The sequence below is a fragment of the Columba livia genome, chromosome 5 (assembly GCF_036013475.1).
Source record: "Columba livia isolate bColLiv1 breed racing homer chromosome 5, bColLiv1.pat.W.v2, whole genome shotgun sequence".
NCBI lineage: Eukaryota > Metazoa > Chordata > Aves > Columbiformes > Columbidae > Columba > Columba livia.
This window is the reverse complement of record NC_088606.1, coordinates 31060517-31078283: the sequence shown is the minus strand read 5'-3', so window position 1 is coordinate 31078283 and position 17767 is coordinate 31060517. Positions and strand designations below refer to the sequence as shown.

General features: G+C 33.1%; 1 long non-coding RNA gene across 2 annotated transcripts in view; it reads left to right on the top strand.

The window, feature by feature from the left end:
- The first annotated feature begins 367 nt into the window (after positions 1–367).
- Positions 368–17767, top strand: part of LOC110358667 (uncharacterized) — a 45668-nt gene continuing 28268 nt past the window's right edge. The window contains exon 1 of one of the 2 annotated variants that reach the window (XR_002413303.2): positions 368–498. This is a non-coding gene — a long non-coding RNA (uncharacterized LOC110358667). Of the gene's footprint in view, positions 499–10148; positions 17192–17767 lie in introns of those variants that run through there. The other variant, XR_010472924.1, reaches the window with a different exon arrangement.

Here is a 17767-nt window from a genome sequence, read left to right as displayed (position 1 = left end):
CACCCCTGCAATGTCATTTTAAAACAAACTAATGTTAACAACAGTGATCTTCCTTTTGCTTTGAGCATAAAAAAATCTGCTTATCTTTTTCATCTAAATCTGTGTAGTATTTGACCTGACTATATGTGACTAGGATTCACTATCTAGGTTGATACAAACAAGTCTCAGAATTCCTGGTTTAAAATAACAGATTCTCACTTCCAAAGTTTATATCAGCTGCCAACCTCACAATATAATCCTTGATTCACACTGCATGAAAGCTTTCATTCTCTGCCAGCAGCTGCTTGCTGAGCTATTCCTGCCCTCTCCTCCTTTCCTTGGCAGACGATGTGTTAAAAAACTACCAACTGGGATACGTACCAGCTGCGGGTGTACTAAATGGGACAAGCAAACACTCAGAGGAATGAGGCAGGAGAGAGTTCTTCCTCTTCTATGGAGTTACTTTTTAATACCATAATGAAGACAAGGTACATACTGCTTCAATAATAAAAGCACTAGGTATGTTTACACCACCTGTCCTGATTTGACACTGACTGTTTTTAAAATCAGTTTTTGGTTTTGGGTTGGTTTTTTTTTTGCTTTGGTTGCATTAATAAAGGAAAGGTAGAATTAAAAGTGTTTAAAAAAGTAATCCAAATACATCAGCTGTGAGCCTACTGTAATCCTGAGGGAGTTCATGTACATTCTACTAAGTGAAAATAATTAAATAAAAGCATTTGTCTCAGTGATTCCTAACTCTGATTCTTATGAGGTAAACCTCTTAAAATTCAAGTCACAGCATCACTGGGGCTTTTCCTTGGGTAATTATTGGGCAAGCACTTTGAGAATTTGCCCCACAAGGGCCAGATTTTCAAAGCAATTCAGCTCTCATGAGACAAATGAAGAGGCTGGATTTCAAGTGCTCGGTATGCAGTGGAATGATCAGTACTGAGTGCTACTGAATATGAAGCCAATATACAGAGACTCCAAAAGGTGTCTTGAGAATTAAGGGGGCAGAACACTGATTGTTAGTCTCTTTGTTATAAATCTGGCATCAGGTGTCAATTTTGATGGCTTAGTTATTTGTAAATCATAAAACTGAATGATTTTATGATATTCACATTAGTCAAGAGAAAAAAGGAAAATATCATTAAAGTTCTTAGTATTCAAATATTTTAAAACGGGAGAATGTGATGGCCATAACCTGTCATTTAGATTGTTTTGAAACTTGTATGAATCAAACCTGTGAGTGTGAAGTTAGCTCAGAATATCATAAGATTTAATGTATTGTTCTCTGAAATAGTTTCAATTAACTTTTGTGCTCTGCCTTTGAAATGATCCAGACTCTACTTGTCTATAATTTTTAATTGCAAATAAAATAATTTATTATATTCAGGTCTGAAATTATACTTATCATGACAGATTTAGATTCTCTAGATCCAAGCTTTGTATCTGAAATGATCTCTTACATGGAAATAAAAGATTGTCACACACAGAAGTTGTACTGTCACACATTTAGGTTCAAATGAAAATACCTATGCAATACTATTCATTTACAGTGATATATTTTTGAAGCAAAATCCATAGCAATCATTCTTATGAACTTTTTAGGTTTTTTTGAAATTCATATAAATTATCAGAAAAATTTTTAAAAAATCATTTTGGTCAATTAATTTGAGTCTTGAATAAGCAAAGATCCAGTTGAATGGAAAGCATAGTGTAACCCACAGGTAAAGTCAAAAGAAAAATCTGAATTAACACTTTTATATGTATTGGAGACAACAAAACGTACAAATAAATGTCTCCAGTATCAGCTCTTTTGTTTAGTTTCATAACTGAATATGACATGGGTGAGATGTATATTTTAACTTTCTGAAAATATGTAGTAAAAAAATTCATTTTCAAATTTCTGATGTGTATCATAGAACATCGAAGTGATGGAAAAAACAGTTCCTAAACTAATCACACAGATTTATCTAAATACATAGTCACTGTGATGGTGGATTTTTAATGAAATAAAGGAAAAACAAAATAAACAAAAAGTTGGATCTGTGTAGAAAACTCATATTTCTCCATAACGACTATAGGGATGCTACTGACATCTCAGAATAATGTGTGAGGCATCTTTTATGTAAGCTGATTTCTCTGTCTTTGCAGCACGTGCTTCTGATGGGGTTGTTTTATCCTCAGTGAGTTTATTTTAAGTAGCTTTGCCTGCAGGGAGCATAGCCATCTTCACTGTGCAGGAGGTGAAATTTTACTATGTGCCTGAAATTTGAAAGTGTTGAGTCATCACCCTTCACTGTTTTTTATATAATAATTGCTTAGTGACAAGTGTATAGAAAGAGTTCAAAGGACAGTGTGGAAGAGATACAATTTTTCTGGATTTTCTGGATTTGCACACAATAAAACAATGAAAAAGAATTTCAAGTTCATGCAGTTAGTTGAAGGGGAAAATTCAGAAGGAACTCCACTGGATAAGTCAGTCAATTCATAGAATTCTCAGTCCCTAACGGACGAGAAATATTTCATTTTTATTATACCAAATTCTTGTGAAACTTCACATTTCTTTCATGAGATTCATGGTATTAGACACTGCCTACGAAGCATGTTTTCAGGTCTCTGAATAATACCAAGTTTCTAACTGGTATTTACACTGGCACTAATTTACACTGGAAACCTAAGTACTAATTCAGCTTTCCCTTTTATAGATGTGAACAAAGACTGTTCTATCTATAGGTAAATATTCAACTGTTTTCCTTTTTCACCCATTTTAATGTAACAATTTGGATGAGTTTTGGACTGAGAATTACTGTATTTACTCTGAAAGAAAAAGAGTGTTCTGGATACACAAGCAACAATTGTACTGATTTCTGTGTATTTACCGCTACTAATTTTTTTGTTATTCCTTAGTTCATAGTTTATGGCTGTTTTTGTTCCAAATGTCTTGTTTGGAAATCACCTTAAGCATACTCTGTTTAAAGAAAACAAACCACAAATGAACAAAGGAATCAACAGGCTTTTTGCAGGTACTCTGTATTGCACTTTTAAAGAAGTAAAATCAGAAAAGATTTTCATCAATGCATAGTGGACAACAGTACCTTATATTAGTAGGTTCTTCAAATTCTATGCTGATTTACTAGCTGGGACTTACAAACATTATAGAGAGTGGCATGATCTTGCTCAAAAGAGGCAGAGCTTCTTTTATTCTGTTTAGGGACAACAAAAGGAAATTATACCCATGTGACACCGTCATAAGCATCTTTAAAAGGGCTTTCTAGAATTTCTGGCCATGGATTTCTCTTGGGAAGAACCAAGTTGGATGTCTTTACCACAACAATTAGACATGATGAAATGTAGTAATAACAAACTATACTTCAGATTCATGGGTTATAATTAGTAAATTGTGACTCATAGGACTAAAGTGTAGCTAGTAAATGTACCAAGTGACTCAGGCACTAAAGTACCTCAGTTTTAGTTATCTTAACACTTAACAGCATCTGCAGTCCCAAAGAAAATTTTCAGGTTTCTCCATACAATATACAGAAAAGTTACAGGAGCCAAAAATCTGAATGGAGAATTATCTAAGCTGGTCTTCAAGGACTCAGGCTTAAGTCCTCTTAGAAACTCAGAAGGTTCACTCTGCCTGGACTCGCTTTGTATGTGTGAAGGGTGTCCTTAAGTTCAGTCATCCATTTAGCACAGAACAATAGAAATGAACTTCCTAATGCTCTTCTTTACCCAATATCCAGGGATTAGGATAACATCTTGAAAGGTGAGACAACTTTCTGTTTGGAAAAGAGATTCTAACACAGGATTTCTACTCCCTAAATAAGTGCTTTAAGAGCTAAGCTCTATTTAATTTGTCCTCTGAGTTTGTGAGCACTTCATACAACATTGAGCATTTTTAAACAAAGGCAGCTGAGAATCTTGTCCTACAAAATACCATGTTATGCAATGTAATCAAGTTTCCAGCGTAAGACAGTAAAGCCAAATTCCTTCTTCAGATGAATAAGGGATATCAATGATTTCTTCAAGTAAATTTCCAATATTAAATGAATGAGTTGGAAGGCATCCTTCTTTCCATATAAACTTTCTGTACTTCGTGAGGCAGAGCACAACTTCAAAACACAAGGAAGATATACAAACAAAATGTTTGCTTGACATCCAAAGAAACTTCTTAGAACTAAAATGGTAATTCTCATTATGAGAAATGTTCAATATAGATGTCTGGAGATGTTTAACAGTAAGAAATATATGCATCACTAGGTTCCAGCTGCCAGACATGAGGCTCTGTTGACTTCACAGTGTCAGAGTCAGAAACCAAACTAGGAGATAAAACCAAATCCACAAGTCATCTCCAGGCTCTAAAAGAGGTGATTTAACAGAACTTAACACTTCTATTTTACACATAAAAATTTATTAAACTACACTGTCATCTTACCATTGAAAACAAGTTGTTAGATCTTTGCAGAAAAATAGGAGAAAATGTTAGGAAAGGAAATGTAATACACAGTCTTGTTTGTTTCTGTTCTTTTGCACATACTTATTCCTAATCTAACCAAGGTATGATCTCATGTCAACGATAATGTGTTTGTGTCAGTTCCCTCTGCAGATCTGTGCTTGTTCCTAGATTTTGAGTAGACATGATAATTTAAGACTTTTATTATGTATTTCTAAGTAAAATATGGATTTTGGAGTGACTAAATATTTTTTGTCTCTTGTCTTTGGTTTCTAAAACTGCCTGAAGATTAATTTAGAAAATATAAATTGTTTGAAAAATGCATAATAAATAATGGCAAAAAATCTGTCAAGTAATTAATTCTTTAATGAGAACCAGAAGATAGATTTAGGAATGAATATTTAGTCAGTTTTACAGATTCTTTAAAAATATTATTTAACAAAGAAGATTAGTTTCCAGGGGAGTGGTAAAAAAACCCCACAACTATAGGTTCAACAAATACTGTAGATGAAACTAATAACTAAGCAAAATTATGGCTCACAATGAGGCACATCATGTTTTCAGGATGGTATATGTGCAAATCTTGTCTTCCTAAAGCAGGATATATAGTAGTAGCAGTACAATTAAATTAAAAGATTTGAGAACATAGATATTTGGATTATCAAGCCATTTAATGAGTGATATTCATAAGACAGTATTCTAAGGCATAATTAAACCAGAACCTAGGTATTGTAGGGAAGCTACTGCTTTTTTTCAAGGGGTTGGCTTATTTTCATTTTTTTTGTAAGAAATTTTCATTGTTTTAATGTTTTACATTCAACGAATAATAGATTCAAGAGAGTTATAAATAATGGACAGTTACATTTGGAGAATAAAAAAATGTGATATTAACAAAATACAAGGTACTCATTCAAAAGAAAACTGTTAAAACATAAATGCCACAGTTCAATTAAGATTGCAGTCACAGTAATGACTAGCTTTCTGGAAGAACAGTTCTGATAAGCAATCTTTTTTTTCCTAGTAACTGTTGTTTTAGGCCTAATCTAAGGCCATAGGAGGCAAGACTATTCAGGTTGTAGATACCGTTTTCCCCCCTGTGGGATTGTATAACATTCCTTTCTATGTTTACAAACAATTATGTATTTTCTAAAAATTTTATGTGTTAGAATGTGTTCTCTGCCTCTGTCTGTTAAAATCCACATGTATTAAGGCCAGTCAAGAATCTTCTGAATAATTTTCTGTCACTGCTTTTGTAAAGAGGGAAATATTAAAATCTCTAGTTCCCAGGACAAATAAACCCATTTTAACCAGACTTTCATTGCCAGCTGAATCTTTGGCCAATCTTAATTTATTAATTAAAACCAAAGAAAGAAATCTTGCAAAATGTAAATAGCTAATAAGTAAGGAGAATTTTCTTTTTCTAGAAGAGAATGCAATTATCAATGTGTATAAAGTGTTCCAAACAAGAAACAGAGCATCACAGAACACAACTTTTGGTTAGGTCACTCAACTTCAATTGAGAAAATAGAAATAGAAAGCTTTAATCTAGATTTTTCTATGTCTAACTGAGTGAGCTTATTATCTATACTTTCAAAATAATTGATAATACTTTCAAAAATTGATAATACTTTCAAGATGTGGTAATATACATTTGTGAAATAGTTCATTCTATTTAGCAGTGGTAGTTCTCAGCTAGAATATTTTGGGATGCCACATTTGTGGAAGAATACATCACACTGAAGGAAGTGAAAGGAGAACAACAGAGGGGAAGACATTTTGGAAACATGAACACTAAGACAATAAAATGAAATTTTTAATAAGAAAAGGTTTGTAGTAACTAAAATTCTATGGTGGGCTTCAGTTGCTTAAACATTGATGTCTAGAGCCAGTTTAAACAGCCCACATGCCCTGCTTAGCTTCCAGCAGCTGTCTCAAAAGGACATGCATCTCCTGTAGGTTCAGTGTCATATCTGTCAAATTTGTAAGGAAATCTGAAATGACACAGTTGTCTGTAATTTGAACACCTGAATGTATCACAGTATCACAGTATGTTTGGGATGGGAAGGCACCTCAAAAGCTCATCTAGTCCAATCCCCCTGCTGGAGCAGGAAAAATGTCTCTCCAGTTGTTCAAAAAGTACATGAAGAATACAGAAAATATGAAGTAGCTTGCAACCACATAGACTGCAATGATAAAAAAGACAAAGCTATGGAACCAGCTTAGAGTCAGTGCTTCTGGAATTCTATTTAACAGAGGTTTGTTTGTATGTTGGGTTGCTTTTCAGTTTTGGTTTTGTGTGTGTTTAATGTTTTCCTTTTTTCTTTGTTTAAAGACACCTCTAAACAAATACCTTTTAGTAGTCCCAGTGCTCTTAGTTGTTTAAGTATCCTCAATCCTAGCCAGAACAGAAAAACAATTTCAGTGGTATGTTTCTGTTTTTTCTATTCATGTTAGTCTGTGATTTCCACTTGGAAATTAATCTCATGTAGCTGACTGATTAAAGTTTAATATTATTTTCATTGCCATCTCATGACAATGATTGTTGAGCTTCCAGCAGTTCTGGTTTTAAAGTTGGAGTGAACTATTTTCTCAAGAAATTTATTCTAAAATTAGGTAGGAAATAGTATGAAGTACAGATCTGACAAGCATCATACACAGAAATGTTACCCTGATGAGGAAAAAATAATTCACATTTTAAAATATATACTGATGACTGTTTAGCAAGAGTAGGGTTTAAATAGTAAGCTTTAAGCCTAAGCCTTCTTACATATATGTCCAATTATGTTGAGAATAGAAATGATCAGGTGTTCCATAAATAAATATACTTGAAGAGAGATGAATATGAAGGGGGCGGGGAGGGGAGCAAAACAAAATAAATGGAGCTTCCTGTGGTTTGAGGTAATCGTTCCTTTTCCAGTGTTTTTCATTATTCTTATCAGGGAATATAACTGTGAATCTTACTGCAACAGCTTTTGTTCAGATGATAATTTAGTATTCATTTCAAATTGATGGCACCTGGGTACAGTTGCTGTTCAGGTAAGTTTTACTGAAATGTCGTTTATAGTTGTTCCTTTAGCATTACTCAAAACAAAAATTGTGATATAGGGAGCATTGGCTTGTTCACATTTGTAAATTAAGACAAAGTTAAATTTTAATTTCAATAATTTCACAGAATATAAACTGCCCTAGCAGTGGAAAAATCTCAGCTAAACAAAATTAAGAGATCAGTGGAAAATATGATTGAAATGCCTCAACCTTTTGTTTAGTAGCAGTGTGTACAGCTGGCACTATTTATGGGTTAGGGAATGCTGGGATAAATCTGCCCATGGCCTTCCACTGCACTTAGCTAAATGTTGACTCAGCTGAACGCCTACTCTCTCCAGACGTCTTACGTGCAAATGAGTACAGTACTTATATGTGGAGAAAGTTTTGTGGGTTTTTTCTTACTGACTTTATCATAGACAGTTATCCCACAACACGTAGAAAAATGCTCTGTCATCGATGTGTATTGCATATCTAATAACTCTGTGAAATTGTCTTGTTAATATATAAAGTTATAAAGATGCCCTAAGGAAAAGACCTGTGTGTGCTCTGGGGAACATAGGAGTGATTCCCATCTCAACAGTTTAGATGAGAGTTTTACCCAGCAAGCAGATCTCAAAAAAAAAGCCTCAGTCATCTCACCTCTGTCATCTCAGTATTTGTTCTTCAGAGAAATCTAAATTTAAAAAAAAAAAAAGCAACCTTCAAAAGATTAGGCTGGAAAACAAAATAACATCTTCAGGTCTCCGAAGTCATAAATTCTAGAGATAATAGATAATAGTTTCATGGATCATGGTAATTCGTCTCATTTTTCTCTTTTAATAGAATTTTGGTATCAACTATTTTCTTTCAGACAGTCTGATTAACGTATCTTATTACATTCACAACATTTGTTCCAAAACTTGTACTTAGCTTTGAAGATTACTTCTTCGGTTTTTGATAGCAGAAGAGCCTATGGATCCAAAAAGATTGCCTCTTTTTTAAAGCTATACCAATTGATCTAAAAAAAGATACTGTATCTTCCTACAAGCTTTCCATTATTTATATCCTTACACTGTCACAGCTGCAATCAATATAATTGACTTAATGCCTAATTTATGGTAACATTAAGTGAATGATCACAATGTCTTTTTAATGCATTTAGTTAAATTTTAAACACTGTTTTTCTGAATATATCTGCCTACAGTAGTTCTAAGACAGCTATTCCTGTTATATTAGTCAATGTTTTTAATATAACAATTTTCCAAAAACCCTTTTCAGGTAAAAAAGTGTTGATTTTATGAGTCTAAATCAATGATACACAAAAAAAAGTCAGTGATTTGCTCAAGTTTACCTAAAAAGTCTCTATGAGAAAGGCACATTGTGAGGCTCCTAAGCCCTCAATAATTCTTCTAATCTGTAGAAATATCTTTTTGCTCTTTTAGAAATGTAGATAAAAAAGAAGAACAAAAAAACATTTTATGTTCAAGAAATATACTTTCTAGTATAGTAGGTATTCTGACTCAAAACTACAGCTCATTTTAAATTCTAAATTATATCCAGATCTCACTTTAGGTTAAAATAATGTGGCACAATTGAATTACACTGCAGTTACTCCTCAAGGATACGTGGTCATCAATCTTCTACAAAAAAATATCTAAATTAGATCAAGGATTCAGTTTTTCTCACAGAAATTCAATTACTTTGGCTGACTTCATGCCAAATTTGGGAAGCAAAGCATGTGCAAATGACCCAATTTTCTCTTGTATAGAAATGTGATGTTCTTTGAAGTCTCATATTTCTCAACCAGAATTGAAAATCTTTTGAAATCTAAAACTATACTAAAGAGGTTTCCTTTTTTCAATACAACTGACTATATGTTTACCTAGTAAGTAATCACAGTAAGGCCTAAAAATTCAGAAAACATGTTTATTTAGTTTAATAAAGAAAGTAAAAAGAAAAAAATGCACTGTCCAAATTGCAAATATGAGGTTGATATTTCAAGCAAAGTTTCTGCAAAGAATGTATATCAGAGATAGCAGCTACTCCAGAATGAATAATTCTTTGACAGGATTAGCAAGCTAGCTAGGCGGGTCTATTTTTTTTTTTAACCCCTGCATTCTAGGCTCCTTATTGGCTCATAAAGCTTGATGAGGCTTGTAAATGTTTTCATATTTTAATTAATGGTCAATACATTGACAGCAAAATTCTCCATCATGACCAGCAGATGACTATGCAACCATTCAGTGTAAGAATTATGCAAGAGGTTAAAAAATAAAAATAAGTATCTGTAGGATGTACCTCTGTAGAGCTTTGCATTTCAGAACAGTCCTATGAATGTATTTATTTTAAATAATAATTAGTAGAAAAATCCCGTTCACAGCTCTTAAGTAGATAAAAATTACAAATCTGATTTTTTTCAGTGATGGTGTAGTCAGCTAATGAAATAAAGCTCTGAAATTTATTTCTTAGGTCAAGACATAACATTTCCTGAACAATTTGACCAAATGAGAAGTAATAACGATCTGATTTGCCGATTGACTGTACAATACATTACCTAGCATTTTCTATTTTGGTGAGTATTGTAGTTCAGTGGCTGATACTTTACATTAAACTAATAAGGATATCATTAACAGTTTTAAAACAGTGGTGATTAAGTAATGCTGCTGAAAGACGCAAGTTTTAAAAATAATTTTTAAAAAATCATAAACAAAACCAATCTATTAGCCCTTCCTTCCCTTCTTCCTCAGAACTCATTGCTGCAAACCTCTGGGCAGCTCATCACCACTTCTCTAAACAGAAACAAACTCACCAAGTTAAATGGTGTATGTTTTTTCTGCTTCAACATTACTGAAATACTAAGTTATCCAAACACTAGTCAGAGAAATTATCCCTCTAATGAAACATAGCTTAAGGGCATAAAACGTTAGGTCTTAATAGTGGGGATTTTTGTCTGCAACTTGAAATTGTTTATCTTCCATTTTCAGTATCTAAATTCTTTATTCCAGACAGTAAGTTACAGAACTTCATTTACAATAACAGTTATGTTGCCATGTTAATTAAGCATAGGAAGATGGTCTTTATAAGGGCATTTTGTGCTGTTTTTCCCCCTGTCTTATAGTTTTGAACCCTATCTAGAGTGGTTTAAAAAAAAAAAAAAACGAGACAGTGAAACAGTTTCCATTGCAATCAGTGAGTTCTTGAACCAGGGCCACTTATGCAAATGAAACAAAACTGAGTGAGCCATTTGCAATGCATAATTTAGCTAAAAATGTTAACCTCTCCTTCTGTTCAAGGCTTATCCACAAGCGAATCACACATTCCTTGAATATATTTCTATTTAGACATCCTTTCTGGGGAGAAAAAAGAAAAAAACAAAACAAAACAAAAAACCAAAAACATTACTCTAGGGACCTTATCATCACAATTTTTCAGGAGTATTTGGTAACATTTATTTAAAGTTGTGACTGGTAGTGAGTACAGATTTATTTTTTATTTCTATTTATAATTCAAATCACACAGTTTAAAATATTTGTAGCTAAAATCCTGTAGCATTTTATTTAAAGAGAGAGTAGGACTTGTTTTTCTTATTCTTAACATTTTCGAAAGCACATTGCATGTTGCTCTGTCTAATACAATAAAGAACTTCCAGAAGGGAAATTTTTCAAACTGCCTGTACTTTAAGAATTCCTATTCTGAAAACAGTTGGAAAGTAAGATCTAATTCTGTTTAAAATGGTATATCAGGCTTCTCTTTGTGAGAGGTCAAAATGACAGAATTGTAATCACATGGATATTTATGGGACCTTTGTGCACGGAGGAAAACTCGCTGACCATGCACAGACCTCACTGGAAGCCCATGTTAGCACACTCTAAATTTTCATATCATAGACCCAAACTCTCACCTTCGATTTCTAACAGACTTGGCAGCAGATCACATCATAAAGAAAGTGTAACTCATCTGCAAAAAAGTGTGCTAGATATACTCACTAGAAGCCCAGCTTCTTATACAGGAAACAATGTTGTTTGGATAACAAGATTTGGGAGCAGCATTTTCTCAGTTTTTTTCCCATAGATGCAGGAAACAAGAAGGGCAACTCAGTAGACAGGACTTTGGCTTATTAGAAGAGTAACGTTTTCCCATCATGATAATAGCTGCAGAAGACTAAAGAGAAACAATTATTTTTAGTAAGTTTTAAACATATTCTGCCATAGAATGTTTGTAATTAGCTGATTTTGAATAAGCAGTGTCTTAAACTTATGAATATTTAACTGTAAGGGAGAAATGCAGATATCCTAATATGTTTATTGGCATGAAAATTGTAGTGCTAATAAAGCTAATGGTTTATAAAATAGATTAAAAAAAATAATTGAAACACCAATTATAGCAACATAATTATGTAGATTGTTCTGAAGATAATTAACTAAACAACACACAATAGTGATTGGCTTTTACCCATAAGGAATAATTAAAAAAAAAGAAAACATATAAAGTTTTAATAGAAAAAATGGAACTACGTTTTAAGTACTCATTTTAGATTTAGTTCCTGTAAGGGCAGAATATTTCTGCTTCAGCTTACTCAGCATCCAGTTCTCCAAAACGGTATTCATTTGGTTTCCCCTCCATATCACAGCAAAAGGATTAAATGAGTGAAGATGTGAAGAAACTAAAGTCAAAAATATTCCAAATGAAGCTTATTTTATACTTGTTATAGTAAGCCTTTTAGTATTACTATGTTCCATGAAAGTATTTTAATCTCAAGAAATTTTTTCTACATTCCTCCTAAATTTTTTTATCTTTTAGTAATTGACTAGTTTACCCACAGAGGCATGTTGTCCTACTTTCTATGGCAGGAATGGGAAGGTTTCTTAGTAAATATTACACACCCCTTATCATCAAAGGGAGTAAAAAATTTACCTTACCTTTGTTCCTGAACTGCAACACAGATTTTAATAGCATGTACCTTGGAATACCAGAGGCCTTAAAGATTTTAAACCTTGCTTACGATTTTATCATTTTTTTTATATTGTATCTGATACTTTCTGTAATATACAAATATGTGTATTTATTCAGTCTTCCTTGCTATAGGGAATAATCCCTATCCCTTGGGAATGAACTGAGAATGATGTCCTGCCTCTAGAAAGTTAAAGGAGTTCTACATGGTAAGCCACAGCAGGGCTTTCCCTTTAAATGGTTGATGATTCTCTCAGAGAATCTACTTTACTTCTGTAAGAAAACAGGTATGATCAGCCAACTCTTACAGATTCAAAATTGTAGAACAACAGAATTCAGACTGAATGGGAATAAAAATAAGCAGAGTGGAGTGTGGAAGTGTCCTATACACACATCATTTTGAGGAAAAAAAAAATCTCAATTTGTCCTGAGGACCGAATGTTAAATGAATTTGAACTTCTATATAAAGGCAAGTTTCAAAGATTATTTCTACTGATGATAAGAAACTGAACAATCTAATTCAGTTCCTGCATCCTGTATTAACTTAATGACTTGATTGTTGAAAGTTTTAACTCGATTGTCTGTGATTTAGTTCAATTCCACACCTGAGCTTGATTTTCTGATTACAATATCTAATTTCTTGGATTAATAATTGATAATGGTTTGGATTTATAGTGACTGGCTTGCTTTCTCTATTTGTTTGTTTTATAGTGTTTTCTAAAACGTGTAAAAATATGTAAAACCAGATTAAATAAGAAATTAGTAAATTATACTGCCAGTCTTAAAAAGTTACTTAAATATATTCTTTTGCTTAATAAAGCAATCGATTCTCTCCCTGAAAACCACAAACTGATTCCCAAGCAGAAAGACAGGAGTGAAAAGAATGTCATGGTTTCGCCAGGTTATCTGTGCCACTAGGCTGCATGTTTCTTTGTACTCGTTATGTGATGCCACTTCCACTTCCTGCATAGATTAGTGAATTTTGAGATAAGAATACTCTATGCACATATGAACTTGAGCAGGGTGGTCATAAAAGATGTGAAAACCAAGACCTTATAATTAAATTCCCATGAACAGAAAAAACACTATTTTAAAATAGTTGTAAGTTGTAAACACAGTAGCATCAGGAACACAGTAGAAATAATACTTAAATCAGAGTTAATATTTTAAAAATTATTTGCCAGTTGCAATTTGCATTCAAATAATGTAAAAAGTAGAAACAAAATTATTCATTTTTTCTGCTCTATTCTGTTAGAATACTTCACAGAATAACAGAATCACAGAATGTTAGGCATTGGAAGGGACCTCAAAAGATCATCTAGTCCAATCCTCCTGCCAGAGCAGGAACACCTAGATGAGGTTACACAGGAAGGTGTCCAGGTGGGATTTGAATGTCTCCAGAGAACGAGACTCCACAACCTCCCTGGGCAGCCTGTTCCAGTGTTCTGTCACCCTTACTGAGAAGAAGTTTCTTCTCAAATTTAAGTGGAACCTTTTGTGTTCCAGTTTGAACCCATTACCCCTTGTCCTATCATTGGTTGTCACCGAGAAGAGCCTGGCTCCATCCTCATGACACTCACCCTTTACATATTTGTAAACATTAATAAGGTCACCCCTCAGTCTCCTCTTCTTCAAGCTAAAGAGACCCAGCTCCCTCAGCCTTTCCTCATAAGGGAGATGCTCCACTCCCTTAATCATCTTCGTTACTTCACTAATATTCAAATAGCACATAAGTTTACCTTCAGATTTTTCCAGAAATTCTTCTTTTTTGATGTATAATCTTGTACGGCAGTAAGAAATGTCAGGGCTAAAAACATAGTTTAAAGCTTTATGCTTGAATTGTCTATTTATTCTTTTGAGCAGAGATTGAATGTAAGGGTTGATACTTTTAGTCAGTGATGTTGACAAAACTGACACATAAATGAAAAACTTACAGCTGAGATTCTCTGTACATTTGAAAAGATATAAGGGAATTGTTTGCAAAGTTTTATTGAAATCACTGTTTCAATTTATCTTTGTTAGCACAGCTACAGAAAACTGAAATACATTTTTCCTGTATAAATTAAACTAATTATAACAGAATTAGACAAGGAGGGGAAAAAAGAATAGCATACTTTATTCTAAAGGAAAAATGTTTTAGTAGAAAAATATTTACATATTTTTACTTCAACTTCTATAACAAATGGTTTGGGTCCATTTCTTTAAGAATGCCTAAAACTTGCAAGAATCAACAATGTCAAATAATTTCCTTTCTCCCTTTGGTCAGAAGGGTAATTTCCATACATTAATGAAATTTAACCCAAACACTTCTTCTTAACTAATGACAGGGTAAATTATCATTGCTAACTGCTTTATTCTCTTTTCCTATAAGATGCATGATGAAAAAGTTCAGAGCAGTCTGAACTGTGTTTACTGAACAAGGGGCTAAGGTCATATACAATGGTAAGCTCTAATTCTTAAACCACCAAAATATTTATCTTATGCATAAAGGTAAACATGCAATAGGCCTCCAAAGTTAATTGAAATCAAATGCTTCTATCCATAAGTCCCCATCAAAATGTCTCATTGGAAAATATCAGGAAATAAAGTCTTATCTTGATTGCAATTATATTTTCATATGCATATTTTATATTGGCTTTCATAAGACCCCAAAAGTTCCTGTGGCTAAACAGTTGGTGACCAACATCAAAAATACCATGAAACAGAAATGTCGTAACAATAATGATACAATGTTTAAGTACAGCAAAACAGCTGAAATTAAAAAAAAAAAAAAAAAATCTTGGAGAGATTATACAAGTTTTTTGAGAAATGGGGAACAAATTGTCTCTGCTCCTTTGAAGTCTAACTGCAAAAATATTTATGTAGCTTCCTTTCATGATGACACAAACTAAATGATACAGGAAACCAAAATAACCAGAATGTACCAGTACATATTAAACTATTCCATTATTCAGCTGAAGCTCCTAATACACCTAGAAGTTTAAGATAACTACAGGTAAAGTATGCACTGCAGCAGTGAATTAAATGTCTTTTTTCAAAAAAGAACAGTCTGAGCCAGTCAGAATTTCACAACTCATTACTCCCTGTTGTCCATCACCTGATAACACCTTGTCGCCACATTGAAATATTTGTACTCCCAAAGAAAAAAAAAATTCATGCCTTGTCTCCAGAAATGAGTCTAAATTATTTAATTATCTGAAATTTGCTAATTTAAGATCCATTTAGTATTTAAATCGTTCCATTGTTTTTCAGCAAATTGAGATACGTGTGTTCACACGAAAATCATGCCATGGGTTATTTGGCACAGAATGAGCCAATAGAATGACCCTACCTGGCAAGAAAGCCAAAAGAACATGAGCAAATATAATCACTATTAAAAAAAAAAAAAAATCTCAATATGAAGAATATAATGATCCATTTTACCCTGCTAAAGTCAAACTATATAAAAAGTATGTGCATTAAAGACAGTCAAAATGTATATTGTTTGGGTATTTTGTGAATAGTCAAACATTTTAAAAATCTCTATTCACAGTGCTAATGGAACAATTCACTAAACACATTTGATTGTTTTGCAATACAAAAGAACAACTTATATTTCATTGTTTAATTTTGAAACCATTCAACACAATTTTTTAAATTAAGTTGGTCTGTTCGTGTAAATAAAAAGTATATGCTAAATCCTATCATCCTTTACAGCTAGCCAATTGCATGCTTAATATTTTCCCTCAAGCATTTTTTAGTTCTTTTTCTATCTAGTCTGGCCTCACAAGATTGTGCTTCATGACAAAAGCTCCAAATGCAAGTAAAAATACAGCACCTTCAACAGAGGAAGCTGCAGCATTCAAACGGAAATAGAAAGGGGAAGATGTAGGTCTTTTATTTAAAAGTTCTAAATTCTAAATGGGGTGAGAAGCTTCCATTGGGTGGAGGCAGAAGAATTTTTGTTTTTTTTTTTTTAAATTACCATTTGAAAATTATTTTCTCAAATTGTTTTGGACAAATGGAGGGAAAATGAAAACACAAAAGCCTGAAAACAAAGTAAAACATTCAGTAAATGTTTAAAACCGCAAAACAAGTAATAATAAAAAAGGATATTAAAAAAATCATTTCTCCACATTCCTTCAGTCATGCAATCTGTGTTGGCTAAATCACTGATAGCACAGAGAATGATTTTAAGAAAATGTGTATGTGTTTATCTTTTTTATCTTACTTTAGATATATCAGAAGCAAAAATACATTTTTTTTCCTTCTCTATGCTATGATTTCCACAATAGCTACTGTTTGGAAAAAAAAAAAAAAAAAGAAAAAAAATAAGGTTTGATATGAAATCACCACTGAAAAAGCTTTTGGTAAGAGTACTAAAAGCCCTCTGTACCTAGAAGACTCGCTCTCCCTCTCTCTCTGTGAGCTGCTGAAACAATCACAATCACCGGAAATCCAGCTCCTTTGTAATCAAAGGGAGTTACCCCACAGGCTTTCCCAAGGCCAAGGGTTCACTGTATAAATTAAGTCAAGTCTTTATTAAACCCTTCAGAAATTTCAACTTTTCTGCATGCTTTTGTGATCCTGAAAAGTCCCAAAATGTGCACAGCATGAATTCAGCTTGCTTTATTAGAAAGACCTTGTGTCTGTTTACTTTACAAAACGTCAGATACATCTGAATTTTCTTTCAGGTATTTGCTTCTTCTGAATACTACTGTCTCCTACTGGTTGTGTTAAACTTTTCTTCAGAAGACACTTACCAGTGAATAACAAGTATTTGAATATCAGCTTGATGTGAGTTTTATATTTTTCAGACATGCTTTCTATAATATTTTTAGTGTGTTCATCAAGACAGCAGTGCTCAATTGCAGGGGATCAGTCATTATTATGCTCACAAACTAATGCTGCATAAATGTATAAAAGATTTATTCCAGGGCTGATACATCCAGTTGGGAGTCTGAAGAAACAAAATTTCTCCTGCTGTGAGACATGGAGCAGGAAAACTTAGACACTGTACATTATTTGAAATGCCTTGCTGTGCTTGTTGTCCACCCAGCTTGCCTGAGCTTTTTGAGTGCTTTGCTACTATGTGTGTATTTCTTACATCCACAAATAATGCAGAGGCAGGAAAAAATACTTCTTTCAACTTTTGTACATTGATAGGCTTAACTCTTTAAATTAAGACACTTTCTCATGTCACTTGTCACCACATTCTACACCAGTCTATCCCAGACTGCAGCAAAGAGTAAACTTTCTAACTAGTCCTTCCCCTCAGAGCTTTTTCACATTTATAAGCAGGTATTAAAATTATTTAAAATTATTTTTAGGTTTATCTCAGTGTCTGTATGAAATTACTATTGAAACGTATTA